This window comes from Oryctolagus cuniculus, chromosome X, assembly GCF_051225735.1.
Source record: "Oryctolagus cuniculus isolate XC-2025 breed Fujian yellow rabbit chromosome X, ASM5122573v1, whole genome shotgun sequence".
In the NCBI taxonomy this organism is placed as follows: Eukaryota; Metazoa; Chordata; class Mammalia; order Lagomorpha; family Leporidae; genus Oryctolagus; species Oryctolagus cuniculus.
Genome location: NC_142888.1, coordinates 1534811 through 1552256, shown reverse-complemented (window position 1 = coordinate 1552256; position 17446 = coordinate 1534811). Strand labels below are relative to the sequence as shown.

Below are 17446 nucleotides of genomic sequence, written 5' to 3'. Positions count from 1 at the left end.
TTCAAATTCTGGCTCTACTTCTGATTCCAGTTTCCTGGTAACGTGCACCCTGGGAGGCAGCAGGTGATGGCTCAAGTAGTTGGATCCCTGCCACCCAGGTGGCAGATCTGAATTGAGTTCTGGCTCCTGGTTTCAGCCTGTCCCAGCCCTGGCCTTTGCAGGCATCTGGGTGAGTGAACTAGCAGATGGAAGCTCTCTCTATTTTCTCTGCTATAATATTTTAGCCCTGAAGGTGGAAAAGTTATGCCAAGGAGACCTCCAGAGAGGACTTAGTTCTTTCCACAGGGCACAGAACTAGACAAATGCAGAAGAGGCTGGGGAGGACTCTGCCTTTAGCAGCAGATGGAACATTCTTGTGAGGTAGAGAAAATAACCCGTCTATAGGTTTCCATAAATAACAAAAGATGGGCTGCTTTAATGAAAGTATTAGTCCAAAGATGGACATTAATTATTAAACTTTTTTCGTGGTGGCTCACTTGTTTCTGTGATATTTTAATCCAGGTCACAGAATGGTTAAGGCAGCTTTAACTGGAGCATGGATTTTTTCTTTTTCGGTTTGCTTTGTGTTTTCCACTCTGAAAGAATGTTGTGGCCTCTTTTTTTGGTGACTGTTGTTCATGCTGAACTTTGTCAACCAGGTATGTAGTGTTGAAATTTTAAAATAGATTAGCAGTCTTCTATTGTCTGAGAACAAGCTCAAAGAACTTGTTATTTCTCTAAATCTGCAAACATGTTCAATCTTGAAATTTGGGTCTGTGTTTTACGAGTTTGGAAAGAAAATATTAAACCATCTAAATGACTGAAGATAAACTTTATTTATTTATTTATTTTTGACAGGCAGAGTGGACAGTGAGAGAGACAGAGAGAAAGGTCTCCTTTTGCCATTGGTTCACCCTCCAATGGCCGCCGCGGCCGGCGCACCGCGCTGATCTGATGGCAGGAGCCAGGAGCCAGGTGCTTTTCCTGGTCTCCCATGGGGGGCAGGGCCCAAGCACCTGGGCCATCCTCCACTGCACTCCCTGGCCACAGCAGAGAGCTGGCCTGGAAGAGGGGCAACCGGGACAGAATCCGGCGCCCCGACCGGGACTAGAACCTGGTGTGCCAGCGCTGCAAGGCAGAGGATTAGCCTAGTGAGCCGCGGCGCCGGTGAAGATAAACTTTAAAGACGACTTGGGCCATTAATTGTAGACTTCTTTTCTGTTCATTTTCTTTGCCTTAAATATTAGGATTTATTGGGTTATATTCACCATATTTTGTCATCATCTGCTGCTGTTTCAAATGACCAGTAGCCACCTATGTCTAGTGCTGCCATATTCGATAGCACAGACAAGGAATATTTCCATCATCACAGAATATCCCATTGGACAGCACTGCTTTCTGTCATTAACTTTGATTTTACAGAAGTGCTAGGCTAGGTCTGAATAAAACATATCCATTTCCAAGAAAATGCTTTTAAAGTGAGACTTAGTATCAAACCAGCTCTGGAAGATAAAACAGTATATGTGATATCATAGAAAAGAGTGTTAATTGTTAAATTAACAAGAGTCACTGTGCACTAACTTCCCATGCAGGACCTCTGTCTTCAAAGAGTTGTATTATACTTATGTCTAAGTGCTCATAAAAGATGTATTATTCTTGGGTGTTTCTTTAAAGTTAATTAATTTTCTAAAAAAATGAAATTAACTTCAAGATGCAATGACTTTGAACAGCCCTTGTCTCGACTGTTGAGGAACATTTTTCTGTTTTGTTTTGGTTTGGTTTTTGTTTTTTGTGGGTTTTTTTTTCCCATGAAAATTGTTGAACTCTTTACTTAGTATAGAGTTGGTCTTCTGTGTATAAAGTTAATCGAAAATGGATCTTAGTGGAGAATGGGACTGGGAATGGGAGAGGGAGGAGGAGGAGGGGTAGGAGAGTGGGTGGGAGGGTGGGTACGGTGGGAAGAATCACTATATTCCTAAAGTTGTACTTAAGAAATGCATGAAGTCTTTATTTCTTAAATAAAAGGTTTCTTTGGGGGTGGAAACAAATAAAAAAGATATAAACATAAAAAATTAAAAAAAAAACAGTATATGGAGTTCCTGTGTATTCACCTTGAAAATTTATCTTCTGGGGCCAGCGCTGTGATGTAGCAGGTTAATCCTCTGCCTTTAGCGCTGGCATCCCACATGGGTGCTGGTTCTAGTCCCAGCTGCTCCTCTTCCAATCCAGCTCTCTGCTATGGCCTGGGAAAGCAGTAGAAGATGGCCCAAGTGCTTGGGCCCCTGCACCTGCATGGGAGACCAGAAAGAAGTTCCTGGCTTCGGATCGGCGCAGCTCCAGCTGTTGCAGCCATTTGGGGAGTAAACCAACAGAAGGAAGACCTTTCTCTTTGTCCCTCTTACTGTCTGTAGCTCTACCTCTCAAATAAATAAATAAAAAAATCTTTAAAAAATTTTATCTTCTAATAACAGTATGCTTTCTTTATTAGTGGCCCTTCTGCATAATTATCTTAAACGTGAATAAATTATTCCTAAAGTCTTCAATCTGATGTTTTCTGAAAGTAATAATAGATTTAAAAGGAAATTGTTAATGAAATAGTTTTGCTTAAAGTATTTCATCTATAGTTATACTAGAAATCTGAATTGACAACACAACTAATACGTGTTACTCAGGCTGTGAAGCCACATGTGGGATATAAATATGTGCTCAATTCAATTTCACACATTTATTCAGCACCTATTATGGGTAAGCTCTATGAACGGCAGGCAGCTAAGCTGCTACAAACATTTTTGTATATGTTTTTTCTTTTTTGAGGTTGGGTTATTTACTCAAGAGTAGAATTGCTGGGGCATGGGGTTCACATTCATTTAGTTTTAGTAGCTCTTTCCTCATCCTTTCGTAAGTGGCTTACCTTTTCCATTTGTACATATCCTCAGGTCCTTTTATGCATGGGGCCTCTCTGCTACCCTATGAATGTCCTACTAGAAATACGCTATGTGCAGTGCACAAGCTTTCTGTCCTTTCATACTCACTTAAGATAAGTTGATCTCACTAGCAGGATGCACAACCCACCCTAGAACTGTGTCTAGTTTGACCTACATAGGTTAGGAATTTCTTCTTTAACCAAAATTGGATTCCTGCACATCCCCAGTGAGCTCACGATCCTGGTTTAAAGAGGGATTATTGAGGGGCCGGTGCTGTGGTATAGCGGGTAAAGCTGCCGCGTGCTGTGCCGGCATCCCATATGGGTGCCAGTTCAAGACCCGGCTGCTCCACTTCCCATCCAGCTCTCTGCTGTGGCCTGGGAAAGCAATAGAAGATGGCCCAAGTCCTTGGGCTCCTGCACCCACGTGGGAGACCCAGAAGAAGTTCCTGGCTCCTGGTTTCAGATCAGCGCAGCTCCGGCCGTTGCAGCCAATTGGGGAGTGAACCAGCGGATGGAAGACCTCTCTCTCTCTGCCTCTCCTTCTCTCTGTGTAACTCTGACTCTCAAGTAAAATAAATAAATCTTAAAAAAAAGAGGGACTAATGAAAAGGAAGGAGATCTGATTAAATCACCCCAAGATCTGAAAAGCGATTTGAATTGATGCTCTGGAGAGAGCCTGAGAACATTTTTACTTTCATCTCCTGCACTGAGCTTACCACTCTCTCCTACACCTGAGCAGCCTTAGCCCCCATCTCTGCACTGTTAACAATCCTTCCTTGAGTGAATGCATGTGCCCAACCTTGATAACAATGGCTTTTCTTGATTTTCAAGTTTGTAGATTTCAGGTCTTTCTGTACCTCTGCTTCTGAGGCAGGGAAGGAGACCATGAAGAGAATGAAATTCAAAATTCTTTTTCACTTATATTTATGACAGTAAATTCGGAGAAATCTTAAAATTATTCACTACAATGATGATTTAGAATTTGTATTTCAGCAAGTCATTCCTTTCCTGTTTGAAGTTATTACAGAAAGTATAAGGGAATTGGTCTAAAGCCAGTTCTTCCTTCATGCTCAAGGGAGTTGTTTTACTGTAATGTAAATTAGTTTTTAAAAATCTACCCTCTGAGCAAAATAGCCATTAACGCATATGAGATATTCCTTTGGGTTTCCAATAGTCAGACAGTGGTGGTGTCAAGAGTTATTCTTTGGATGGGTGGGGAGGCTACATTTTGAGAACATCGTCCCCTTTCACTAAGCTCCCACATTTTTAGTGAGTGGCTATGAGAGAGGTGTTCATGGCAATTATCATGGGTTAAGTCCCCCAAGACATCCCATGGGGCCACCATTATCTGAATACTTTTACTTGTGTGAAGTTGCAGGAAAAGGAACAAACAACTTGTAGAGATCACAGGGGACATAAATGGCAGCTGTTGCCAGGCTCTAGTACGCAAAATTTCCCCAACCACCCTTGGGGCAGATGGTTGCCCACTGTGAGTATCCTTAGGAAACACTCTTAATTGTTTCTGCAGACCAGTGAAGAGAGTGGTGGTAAATATGTGTTACAAGGGCAGACAAATACAGACTGCTTACAAATGATATGACATGGGGGACGGGGCTAGGCTTCTTTAATACTGGAGGTCAGGGAAGGCGTCTCTGAGGATGTGTCATTTAAGCCAAGACTACATTAACAGGGAGCCTGCAAGGGCTGAGGAGCTGGCTCTTGGCAGGAGGCCCTGGATGGAGACAAGTGATGGTATTGCTGCCAGGCAGTACGAGTCCCAGCAGCACCCGCTGTCAGCGGGATGAGTAATGAGGGCAGCTCAATGAAGCAGGATGTGTTTAAGATGCAATTCAAGTGCTGGGCTGGATTCTACATGAGCTGCTGTAAAGAAGGCTGCTGCCTACATGAACAGGCTTCTCTGGTGGGGAAAGGCACCATATAATGCAAGACAGGACTGGAAATAGCTTTGCAAAGAGAGGAACTGCCTCTCTTGAGTGTGGCAGGTGGATGGAAGATACCAATAGCTGGGCAAATGGTTAGGTTTGAAATCTCTGTCTTCCAGAGGGTTTTTTGATTCTAATGTGGGACAGAGTAAATTAAATTCTGGAGGGGAGCTGTTACGGGCTAATGTGTGTTTCCCTGCCTCTCTAATTCATATTTTAAAGTCCTAACTCTGGGACCTTAGAACCTGACTGTATTCACAGGTATGGCCTTTAAACAAGTAATTATGGTAAAATGAGATCGTTATGGTGATTTCAAATCCAATATGACTGGTATGCTTACAAGAAGAGGAGGATAGGACAGAATTGTACACACAGAAAAGACCACATGAAGATAAAGTGAGAGGACAGCTATCTACTCTTAAAGGCCAAAGACAGAGGCCCCTGAAATCAACCCTGGAAACACCTTGATCTTGGACCTTTGGCTTCCAAAAATGTGAGAAAGCAAATTTCTATTATATGCCATCCAGTCTGTTACATTAGCCTTAGCAAACTAATACATTATGAACATTCCTTCCCAGGATGGTTTCATGGATCTTAGACTTTGTTGACTGTCTTTTGTTTTTTTTATTTCCTATTCTTTGAGTAGTGCAGAAAATGAAGATACTGAGATGCACAAAGAATAAAAAATAGCCTTAATTGAAATGTGGGTATTCAAGCAATGAACAGAATGACACACATCTCATTTTCATCCCTTTTGCCTAGTCTTGACTACAATATCGTCTGTATCAATTAGTTACCACCAATGGCAACTTGTTAGCACCTGGAGATGCCTCTTCATATCGGGAAGCCTACTATTAGCATCTGTTTGCAGAAGAACCTTGATTGGCTATAGGAGAGGACATGACTTCTAAGACAGGTCCTAGCTGCCTCTACACAAGTCTTGTTGGAGGGCTGACCTGGTCTAGGCACCGTCAGCCCAGGCAGACAGCAGAAGAGAAAACAGGAATCCCTAAGAGAGACACAGATTGCAAGGGGGTGGCCTGCAGAGCCAGCAGTGGCATTTCCACCCCATTCCTGGTAGGACAGGGGCAGGAATGGGTTCCTGTACATGGAGCCGAGGGCACCCAGTCGGGGTGTTGATGTTCGGATTAGCTGGTGCCCACGCCACACTGTTGACTGTGTTTTCCATGATCCCCTTGCCATTTCCCGCCAGCCTCAAGTTAGGCAGAGAAGCACTCCTGGAGAGCGGAGCCATCTACAGGAGGGGAGACCCCCGCCCTGTTATTCCTGGCTGGATGCTCCCAGCTTGCAGACATTGTCAGGGCTCTCTGAAGTCACCACAGGAGCAGCAGCAGCTGAGGTTCTGGGTGCTGGTGTCCTCAGTCATGTGTGCCCACCTCTGAGCTGGAGAAGCCTGAACAAGGCTGGTGGCTTGAGCCACCTGTGTGCTGGCTGAGGAAGGCAGCTTTCTGAGTAGCACGCAGAGGCCACAGAAGGGAGGCTGCTGGGCCCAGAACCAAGTGCAGGGAGAGACAAGGCGGCAGAGCCAGCAGGAGGTACCCGCTGGCGGCAGGGCTGCATCAGGCATGCAGGAGCTCAGCCAGTGCACGTCACCCATGTCGGGGGAGATGCAGGGCAGAGGTCCCCAGGGGGGTCCCCCAGGCCCCCCAGAACACTCTGGACAGAGGGCATGTGGACACCTGCCACGACAAAAAGCTGGGCCTTGTCTTATCTCTCTGACCCCCGGCTCCCTTTCTCATTCCTGGGTGAGTAAGGAGGAGGCATGGGGCAGGCACTGTGTGCAGGAGGAGGTGGAGCGGGCAGGAAAGGACCCTGCCCCTCCGAACTGCTGCAAGGGGAGCGGCTGCATGGCAGAGGCGGCGGGGGGGCGGGGCAGCTTCCATCATGTTGGTAGGCGCATGTGGGAGCTGGCAGGGACAGGAAAGCCAGGCTGCCTGTTCCAGTTGCTGTTGGGTGGGGTGGGGGGAGCGGGGAGAAAGAGCTGAAAGTGCTCTAAGACAAGGGGCCAAGAAACCTCAGCGTTTTCCTTGGTTGTGGCATGGGAGGCCAGTCTGTGCAACTTTATTGCTATAGTTGTTTCCACAGAACTAAGTCACCCATGCTGCAAGCCTGTTGCATGTTGGGCAGTGGGATGAACATGATGGGTAAGGGGTCAAGAAACCACAGCCTGCAGGCCAAATTCAGCTTGATGTCTTTTTTACATGGCTCATGAGTTAACGATTTTTACATTTTTTCTCCACATATAAAGTGCCATTGGAATACAGTCTGGGTCATTGGTGGATCTAATATCCATGGCGGTGCTCCTGCTCCAACTGCAGTCATGTGAAGTCTCTCACCATAGGCCTGCAAAGCCACAAGTATTTAGTCTCTGGCCTTTTTCAGAAAAGCTTGCTGATCCCTATGGAAGACCACGGTTTCTGACCCTACAGGAGGACAGTACAACAAGGGGATACCTCATGAAAATAACTTATTTCAACAAACTGTACAGTGTGACTGAAAATCTTAAAATTCTTATTCATTTGAAAGACACACACACACACACACACACACAGATCTCCCATCTGCTGGTTCACTCCCCAATTACCCACAACAGCTAGGGCTGGACAAGGCTGCAGCCAGAAATCCAGAACTCAATCTGGGTCACCGATAATGGATGGCAGGGACCCAAGAACTTGAGCCATCACTGGCTGCTTCCCAGGAGGCACATTAGTAGGAAGCTGGACTCAGGAGTGGAGCTGGGACTCGAATCAGACACTCCAATGTGGGATGTGCGCATCCCAAGTGGTAACTGCTATGCCAAATGCCTACCCCTGAAAATCCTTAATGTGATGTTATTTATATTTTTAGTTCTTTAAAATAATTTTATATTTATTTTCATTTTATCTGAGAGAAAGAGTGATCTTCCATTTGCTGATTCATTTCTTAAGTACTCAAGACAGCCAGGGCTGGGAGAGGAGAAACCAGGAGCCAGCAACTCAATCCAGGTCTCCTACATAGGTGGCGGGGACTCAAGTACTTTGGGTCATCATCTGCTACCTCCAAGGGTGCACATTAACAGCAAGCTGGATCATAAGCAGAGGAGCTAGGACTCAAATCAAGCACTCTGATATGGGATGTGGGCAATCCAAGTGGCATCTTAAATGCTGTGCCAAAGGACTGCATCTAGTTTTCAGTTCCCATAGTGAATCTGATTTTATCTTTAACAAACAAACAAACAAACAAACAAGCAAACAACCTAAGCATCTGCAGGTAGATGTTTGGCCTTGTGGTTAAGACCTCAGCATCCCATGTGAGAGTACCTGGATTTGACACCCACCTCTGGCTCCTGATTCCAGCTTCCTGTAAATTCAGACACTGGGAGGCAGCAGCAATGGCTCAAGTACTTGGGCTCCAGCCACTTACATTGAGTTCCAGCCAACTGGTGAACCAGTGGATGAGAGCTCTCTGTCTGTGCCTCTCAAATAAATAAATAAATAAATAATCTGCCAAGTCTACTCAAATACTGGCTTTTAGATAATTTATCATTCTTAATAGAAGTACAAGTCTAGGACATACATGTAATGGATTTCTTCTTCTAATTATTCAAGGATGAATCTTGTGATCTGAAAAGGAACAATATCCTGTTGTACCCATAGTAAGGAGATTAATAGTCTTGTGCTTCTAAAACAGCAGCACAGCCCCTATTTACTCTTTTTGATTTCCAGAAACAAGAGCTCAATTCTTGCCACCCCTTGGATACAATAGGCCCTGACTGGCGCCATTGATGAGAAATGGCAGTGGAGCCAATTCTTAGAGAATTAGCAACTATTTCCCACACTTGAGGAAAGGCAGGGAACCCTTTTACCTCTTTTTAGTGATTTAATGGAAGAAGCAACTTGCTTATGTGTTAATATAATTCCTTGGTAAAAAAAAAAAACAACAATTGATTAAAATTACTACTAGGGACAGCATTGTGGCATAGCAGGTAAAGCATCCCCCTGCAATGCTGGCATCTCATACGGCCACCAGATCCAGTCCTGGCTGCTCCACTTCCTATCCAGCTCCCTGCTAATGTGCCTGGGAGAGCAGCCGAAGATGGCCCAAGTACTTGGGCCCCTGCATCCACATGGCAGACCTGTAAGAAGCTCCTGACTCCTGGCTATGGATTGGTCCAGCTCCAGCCATTGTGGCCATTTGGGGAGTGAACAAGCGAATGGAAGATTTCTCTGTCTCTTCCTCTGTCTCTCTGTAAATATTTAAAAAAGAGAGAAAGAAACTGAAATTTCATAATATAGATTTTAAAATTACTACTAAAGTGAATTCATCAGATCAATATTTAATATCTTGAAAATATGGATTTTCTATGTACTTGCACTAATAGCATTTCAGTGTGTTCATTCCACCCAAGCTTACCTTAAGACATGCTCAGCTCAGCAAGGGCTTGTTGGTTGATAGTTTTCCATTCTGTGAAGACACTGGTGGACGTTCAGTGTAGTCACGTCTGGACGAAGGACCATGGAGAAGTCACACTAATAGGACATAATCTGTCATTGGAAGGAACTTATATTCTTTGTTTCCTTAATAAGTTAACTGCTGAATCTATACAGTCATTCTTCCTGTTACTTCCTCTTTAGCACCATTTCTCCCCTCACATTTGCACTTCTTGGCTGCCCTATCGACAGTATATTCAGTATTCTTTTTCATCCTAGTTTTTTGTTTGAGAGTATGTCCGTGAATATGTGTATTTGGGCAGGGAGGGGATCTATAGCTGTCTTTTCCTCCACTATTTATTACTTCAGGCTCTGTGAAATTTTTCACAAGGTCTCTCAGGAACAAGTTCCACAAACAGTAGATGCCAACTTACTTTCATCCACCCACTCATTCTCCACCTGGGCCACTCTTCAGAAACACAGGGGCTCATAGCACAGCAGACTAGTCCCTTGTCTTCATGTCCCAGGGCCCAGAGAAATCTGTTGTGTTGCAGATGAGCGAAGTATTCAGTATTCTCCCTGGTGACTCTGCAGCTGATGAAATTAAAAAAGGTGTTCTTTGCTTAGAGGTCGTTCAGCACGGCCCAAGCAAATAGAGCATGAGAGCGTCCCGTCTTCATCTGCAGCTCTTGCCTGTGTCTGTCTTGAGGGCAGGGCTGTGCTTTCCCTTGGCCTCTTTCCCGCACTCTCACCACTTAGGAAGTGGGCTCATTCCTTTGAACCCCTAGTTCAGAGGTCTGCATGTGACCAAAATGCAAGCACATCTCTACAATTACATTTCTAAGACTGACATTTGTTAACACTAGGTTGCTTTTTTATTTGCTAAAAACCTTAGACTTTACTTATCTTGGCGGCATCATTACATAGGAGATATATTCTTCTGTTAAAGACCTGAAATAGTTAAAACTGTTCATCTCTTTTCCAAATATGAGTCCTAGAAGTGAGGAAGATGGTGTCACTTAAGACACCAGTACAGGGTTAGGTGTTGTGTCATAGCAACTTAAGCCACCGCCTATATGCCAGCATCCCATATGGACGTCAGTTCGAGTCCTGGCTGCTCCACTTCTGATCCAGCTCCCTGTTAACAGAACTGGGAAAGCAGCATACAACCGCCCTAGTACTTGTGCCCTGCTACTCACGTGAGAGACTGAAATGAAGCTCCTAGATCCTGGCTTCAGCCTTGCCCAGACCCAGCCATTGTGGCCAGTTGGGGAATGAATCAGTGGATGGAAAATTCATTCTCTCTCTCTCTCCTCCCCCTGCTCCCTCTCTGTAACTCTGCCTTTCAAATAAATAAAATAAATCTCTAAAAAAAGACACAGGTACAGTGCATGGCATAGTAATAAACACAATATATGTGAATGTAGAAAAATGCTAAATTTTATAAAATGTAGATCATTATTAAGACCATTATATAGCACGTGAGTGCCAGTATCTCGCATTTGAATATATTTCATTATTATTTTCAGAGGACATTTCTACATTTCACTCCCCAAATGGCTGCAACAGCCAAGGCTGGGCCGCTAGGCTGAAGCCAGGAGCCAGGAGCCAGGAGCCAGGAGCATCTTCTGGATCTCTCACATGGGTGCAGGGGTCCAAGCACTTGGGCCATCTTCTGCTGCTTTCTCAGGTTCATTAGCAGGAAACTGGATCAGAAGTACAACGGCTGGACTGAAACTGGCGCCCATATGGGATGCCGACATCACAGGCAGCAGCCTCACCCACTATGCCACAATGCTGGTCCCAGACAACTTTTTTCAAGAACTGCTTAGCTCCTGCTAATATATATATATATATATATATATATATATATGAGACATATAAACATATATATTATATATGTATATATACACACATATTAACACATTATATGTCTTAATTTGCAATAATATTAGGTTGAAAAGAACTGCAGATATACAGAGTTCCTGTGTAACAAGGGTTCTCAACCTGAGGCAGTTGTATGCGGCTCCCCCACCCAGGACATTTGAAATCTGCACAGGCATTGCTGGGCTTCAGTCCTGGAGGGGAAGGGTAGGGTGTAGTGAAAGGGAGGTGCTGCTGGAATGTACTGGGTAGAGGCCAGAGATGCTGCTAAACATCCTACAAAGCACAGGGCAATGCCCAGAGCAATGAGTAGCCCCAGAAGTCCCCAGTGCTGAAGTTCGGAGGCCTGCTCTGGGCCCCCAGTTCCCCCCAGTGCTATTATCTCACCTAACAGTGATACAGTCATCTCAAAACTAAGAGATTGACATTGGAGCAATACTATTAAGTAGATTCAAGACAATTCAGATTGCTCAGCTTTTCTTTAAAAAAAAAAAAGATTTTTATTTATTTGAAAAGCAGAATGAGAGAGACAGAAAGATACACTCCCTGGTAATGTACCTGGGAAAGCAACAGATGATGGCCAAGTACTTGGGCCCCTGCCACCCACATGGGAGACCTGGAATTCTTGGCTCCTGACTTTGGCCTGACCCAGCACCAGCTGTTGAAGGCATTTGGGGGAGTGAGCCAGTGGATGGAAGTTTCTCTCTCTCTCTCTCTCTCTCTCTCTCTCTCTCTCTCTCTCCTATCTCTCTCTTTTTTTCTCTCTCTCTCCAGTGGATGGAATCTCTCTCTTACTCTGCCTTCCAAATGAAAAATTTGAAAACTTTAAAAAAAATGTACATTAAATCAAGACAGCATTTCAAATAAAACATCTTGTAAATTATAAATCTATAGAAAGAACAAAACTTCTAAAGGTAAAGTAATTCTCGAGACTAATGAGTGATTACCAGCTCTTGATTAGAGTAACTATATATGGTTATTTCATATATATATATATATAGTAAAAACTATACAAATAGTCTGAAAGCAAAAGTTAAAGATTAAGAAATCTTTCCCAGTGGGACATGGTAATGACCTCACCCAGGCAGCATCCAGAAATGTCTGTGGAATGCTGTGGCATTTAGAGGGTAGGGACAAGAGACAACTAATGTGGTCTGAGGCTCAGGACAATTCCACAGAACAAGGAATGTCACCCAAAATGCTGAAAATGTCTCCACTGACGCACTCAGAGCCCAAGCCCTTTCTTGTACCTCTTTCACATTTCAAAGTATGTTTTTGAGATTTACCATATTTTCCTCTTTTTAAAATGTAGCTCTAGTTCAGTGCTTTCCACCAGGGAATGATTTTGTTCTTTGGAGATACTTGAAAATGTCCAATGACTGCTGGGTAATTGATTGTAGTACTTAAGCTTAGAGGTCCATTCAAGGCCTTTTCTTGAGAACATTTTCCTCCACAGCACATGCAGGAGGTAGTTCTTGGCCTGGCCCAAATGCTGGCATGGAGGGAGACAGAAAGGGGAAGTCAGTAACAAATTCAATCCAGATCTGAGAGAGTGGCTGATTAGTGACATTAAACAGAGCTTAAGGAGGAAGCACCATCAGGTTTCTGAGGTTAGAGGAGGCCAAGTGTTCTCAGATGCATTCATGGGGTCAGTGGACACAGAAGAATAAGACCCCTATCCTCTCCAGTGATGTTTTTCCCCCTTATTTAAAGAATGATACGCAGGGGCCGGCACTGTTGTGTAGCAGGTAAAGCTGCCATCTGCCGGTGCCGGCATCCCATATGCACACTGGTTCAAGTCCTGGTTGCACTTTGAATCCAGCTCCCTGCTAATGCATCTAGGAAGGCAGCGGGGGATGGCCCAAGTGCTTGGCCCCTGCACCCACGTGGGAGACCCAGAAGAAGCTCCTGACTCTTAGCTTTAGATCAGCTCAGCTCCAGCTGTTGTGGTCATTTGGGGAGTGAACCAGTGGATGGAAGATCTCTCTGTAACTGTCTTTCAAATAAATAAATAAATCTTTTTTAAAAAAAAGAATGACACCCAGGTATATGATTCTGAAAACATTCGGATAGTCTTGTGGCATCAGTTTTCATAACGGTAAAAATTACTTTCTATATAGCTCTCTCTCTCTCTCTCTTTTTTTTTTTTTTTTTTGACAGGCAGAGTTAGTGAGAGAGAGAGAGAGAGAGAGACAGAGAGAAAGGTCTTCCTTTTCCGTTGGTTCACCCCGAAAATGGCCGCTACGGCTGGCGCACCACAGCCAGCACACTATGCCGATCTGAAGCCAGGAGGCAGGTGCTTCTTCCTGGTCTCCCATGCGGGTGCAGGGCCCAAGGACTTGGGCCATCCTCCACTGCCTTCCCAGGCCACAGCAGAGAGCTGGACTTGAAAAGGAGCAAATGGGACAGGATCTGGTGCCTCAACCGGGACTAGAACCCGGAGTGCCGGCGCCACAGGTGGAGGATTAGCCAAGTGAGCCACAGCGCTGGCCTATTGCTAGTAATGGCATAAAAATGGACAGTCTAACACCACTGAGTATGGATTTCCTATAATGCAGTTTTCTGTCCAATGTCTGTAGAATTTCTCACGCCCATTTTACGAGACAGCCCAGTAGGCATTGTTCTAGTTTGTGGCCAAATATGCTCATACAAACCTTAGCCTACTCCTGGTAAGGTAGACGTAGTCATAAGTGAATCACCACCACATATATCTTCTACTGTTAAATCAACATGTTGATCAATTAAAAGCCATTTTCACAGAGGTAGGCATTTAGTTTACCAGTTAAGGCAATTATTAGGATGCCAGAGAACCATCTTGAGGTACCTGGGTTCAATGTTCTGCTCTAGCTCCTGATTCCAGCTCCCTACTAATGTTGCTACTGGAAAACAGCAGTGATGACTCAGGTAACTGGGTTCCTACCACCCATGTGAGAAATCTGGATGGAGCTCCTGGCTTTGGCCTGGCCCAGCCTCAGCACTTGCAGGCATCTGGGGGAGTAGACCAGTAGATGGAAGAGATCTCTCTGTTCTCAAACTCAAAAATTAACAAATAAATAAAGCTATTCAAAAAGACATTGAAGACCTCTGTTTTTTCCTTTACCAAGAAGTAAAAGATTTCACTGATTAGTTGCTATTAGAGATTGATGTACATCAGTGCTGTTCAACCAGAGGTGAGTTCACAATGGATAGAAGAAAATGCCTACAGGCATTTTTGGTTGTCACTGGGAGGTTGGGCATCCAACAGGCATACAGTAAATAGAGGCCAGGAATGCAGCTAAATACCCTGTAATGCACAGGACAGCTCATGCAACAAAAAATGATCTGGCCTGAATGTCAGTGGTGCTGAAATTGAGTCCCTTCACCCAGTTTCTCCTAATGCTTTCTTATATAATCAAGATGCATTCATCAAACTAAGAAATTAACACTGGGTTGATGCTATTAAATAAATTTCAGACATTATTTGCCTCTCCACAGTTTTTCTGGTGTTGTCTTTTTCAATTCCAGAATCTACTTCTCAGTGGTCTCCTCCATTCTGCTTTTTGGTCTTGTCATTAATGATCTTGATGCTTTTGAAGACGTCTGGGTAGGGATTCTGTACAAGTCTTGCCTTGGTTTGGTTTTTCTTACGGTTTTTCATGATTTACACAAAAGATACAAATTTGGAGGGAGTAATAGCAAAGAAGTGTCTGGTAGTTGTTTACAAACAATGGTGCAAAGAATACCCATGTATATTATAACTGTTTAGGCCTGCATTTACATGCAGGACTGATTGCTGTTCAGAGGTTATATGTATTTGCACTTTGATAGTTACTACAACAGTACCAAGTTAGCATTTTCTCTTCCTCTGATAACAGCTAGTGAAACAATATGCTTTTTAATTTCTTGTACCACTGATTTATATCTTTGTTCACGTGCCATTACCATCACCAGCAATGCATGAAACTGCCAGGTCTCCATACTTTTACCAGCATTAGGGGTGATTAAATGTTGGAATCTCTGCTAATTTGATAGGCGAAAATCATTATTTCACTATAGTAGTTTCATCCCTTCTTGTAACCAAGGTTGGAAGTTCGTAGGTGTATGAGCTTCTTTCATTTCCTTAACTGTAAAATTCCTCTTTATAAATGGTTTTGCTGTAGATTATTTAAAAATTGGTTTCTGGGAATTCTTTATGTATCAGGACAGTTAGCTCTTTCTGTTTTGTTCACCGTAGTGTCCCAAACACCTAGAAGAATAGCTGGCATATAGTAGGCACTCAATAAATATCAGAGCTGAATAAACAGAGGTGCAAATGTTCCTGCTATCTGTTTTGATTATGATTTCCATCATGAAGGATTTTAAACAATTTGTACGTAATTTAATTTGCTAGCTGTTTTCTTGATGACTCCTGAATTTTGATTTATAGTTAGAAAAGCTTCCTCCATTTGGAGGAACAAAAGAATCTTCTTATGCTTATCCTGGGATACTTATGGCATTTTTTTTACCTTCAATTCCACATGGAATGTATTTAAGGACTGGATGAAAGATCCAATTTTTTCTTCCAAATGCCTGCTCAGTTGTCTCCCAAAATCATTTACTGAATTGATCTTTTCCCTCACTGAGCTGAGATGCTTTTTTATAAACTAAATTCTCATGTGTTTTGTTTGGGTCTATGGCTGAGCTTACTATTTTTCCTCTGGGTTGAACTTTTCACTTATATGTTAGTCTCATACTATTTAATTATTGTGGCTTTCTATTCATCCCTCATTTTCTTAGAATTTTTTTGGCTATCCCTGCTTGTTTGCTTTACAATCTGAACTCTAGAAGAAGTTTATCAGTTTTTAAAGTTCTGTTGGCATTTTTATTAAGAACACATTAAATTTATAGAGATCACAATTTATAGGGAATTGTCATAAAAATGTCTTTATAATCTCTTCCTACTTAGTAACATAGCATGAATTTAATTGATTCAAGGCTTTTGTGTCTCTCTGGAATTTTGAAATCCATACATAGTTTTATAATACAAGTCTCCTATGAATACTTTGAAGACCCTACTATGCATGGATTTAAATCTTTTTTTGCACAGAAGTAAATTTTTTTAAATGTTTATTTGAAAGGCAGATATATATATATATATAGAGAGAGAGAGAGAGAGAGAGAGCGAGCGAGAGAGAGAGAGCGAGCTATCTTTCATCTGCTGGTTCACTCCCTAGTGGCCACAACAGTCAGGGCTGGGCCAGGATGAAGCCAGGAGCTTTTTCTGGGTGCAGAGGCCCAAGTACTTGGGCCATGTTCTGCTGCTTTCCCAGGTGCATTACCAGGAAGCTGGATTGGTAGTAGAGAAATTACGACTCAAACCAGTGCCCATATAGGATGCCAGCACTGCAGGCAGTGGCTTAATGCTCTATACTACAGCACAAGCTCCTAAACCTATCTTCTACCTCCATTTTCTGCAAACTTTTGTGAAGTATCTTTGAGTGTCAAAGGAACTGATTTCTATAAATCAATGTTACTTCACTAATTACAGAATTATCTTATTTTTATAGTTTTTCCTATTTTTCTAATGACCTTTACCTTTTTGGTTTAACTTCACAGGCTCCTACCAGAATTTAACTCAATTTAGTATGCACTATGCTAATACAGTAGGGGTAGTTAAATACCCTTTCCAAACTAAATACATGATTTTTTTTTAGCTAAGATGAATCAATTTTTGTCAAGTTAGAGAAATCTCCCTTCATTTCTGATATTAACTTTTTTTAAAGGGATGGTGAATTTTATCCAATTAGTTTTAGGAATCTACTGGAATGACAGGATTTTTCTCTCCAGATTTGCTGAGATAAAATATATTGATCATAAGTCTCTAACTCCTAGGACTGAATCATTCTTGCATTTCAATAATAAATCTTATTTGCATAAAATAAGTATATCTTTTAATATTCTGCTGGATTCTGTTACTAATATCTTATTTGGCTCTTTTTCCTAAATTTTTTTTGAAAGATACTGGTCTATTGTTGCTTTTCTTGCAGAGGATACAGTTGTTGATGGGTTTTGATATCACTGTTATCCTGACTTCATAAAGGATTGGAAATTTTTCTTCTGAACATTTTTTAACCAATAAAAATCCAGGGGCTAGTGCTGTGGTGTAGAAGGTTAAGCCTCTACCTGTAGCACCGGCATCCCATATGGGCACTGGTTTGAGTCCTGGCTGCTCCACTTCTGATCTAGTTCCCTGCTAATGGCCTGGGAAAGCAGTGGAAGGCCCAAGTGCTTGGGCTCCTGTACCCACATGGGACACCGAGAAGAAA

General features: G+C 43.0%; 1 protein-coding gene across 2 annotated transcripts in view; it reads right to left on the bottom strand.

Annotated features, from left to right (window-relative positions):
• The window catches only part of CA5B (carbonic anhydrase 5B), a 66223-nt gene extending 56351 nt beyond the window's left edge, over nucleotides 1-9872 (bottom strand). For both annotated transcript variants that reach the window (XM_089324807.1, XM_089324809.1), the window contains exons 1-2: nucleotides 9713-9872; nucleotides 9262-9349 (exon numbers count right to left, since the gene is read on the bottom strand). The gene's annotated coding sequence lies outside the window, so the exon portion shown is untranslated. The remainder of the gene's footprint in view (nucleotides 1-9261; nucleotides 9350-9712) is intronic.
• Nucleotides 9873-17446: the final 7574 nt, after the last annotated feature.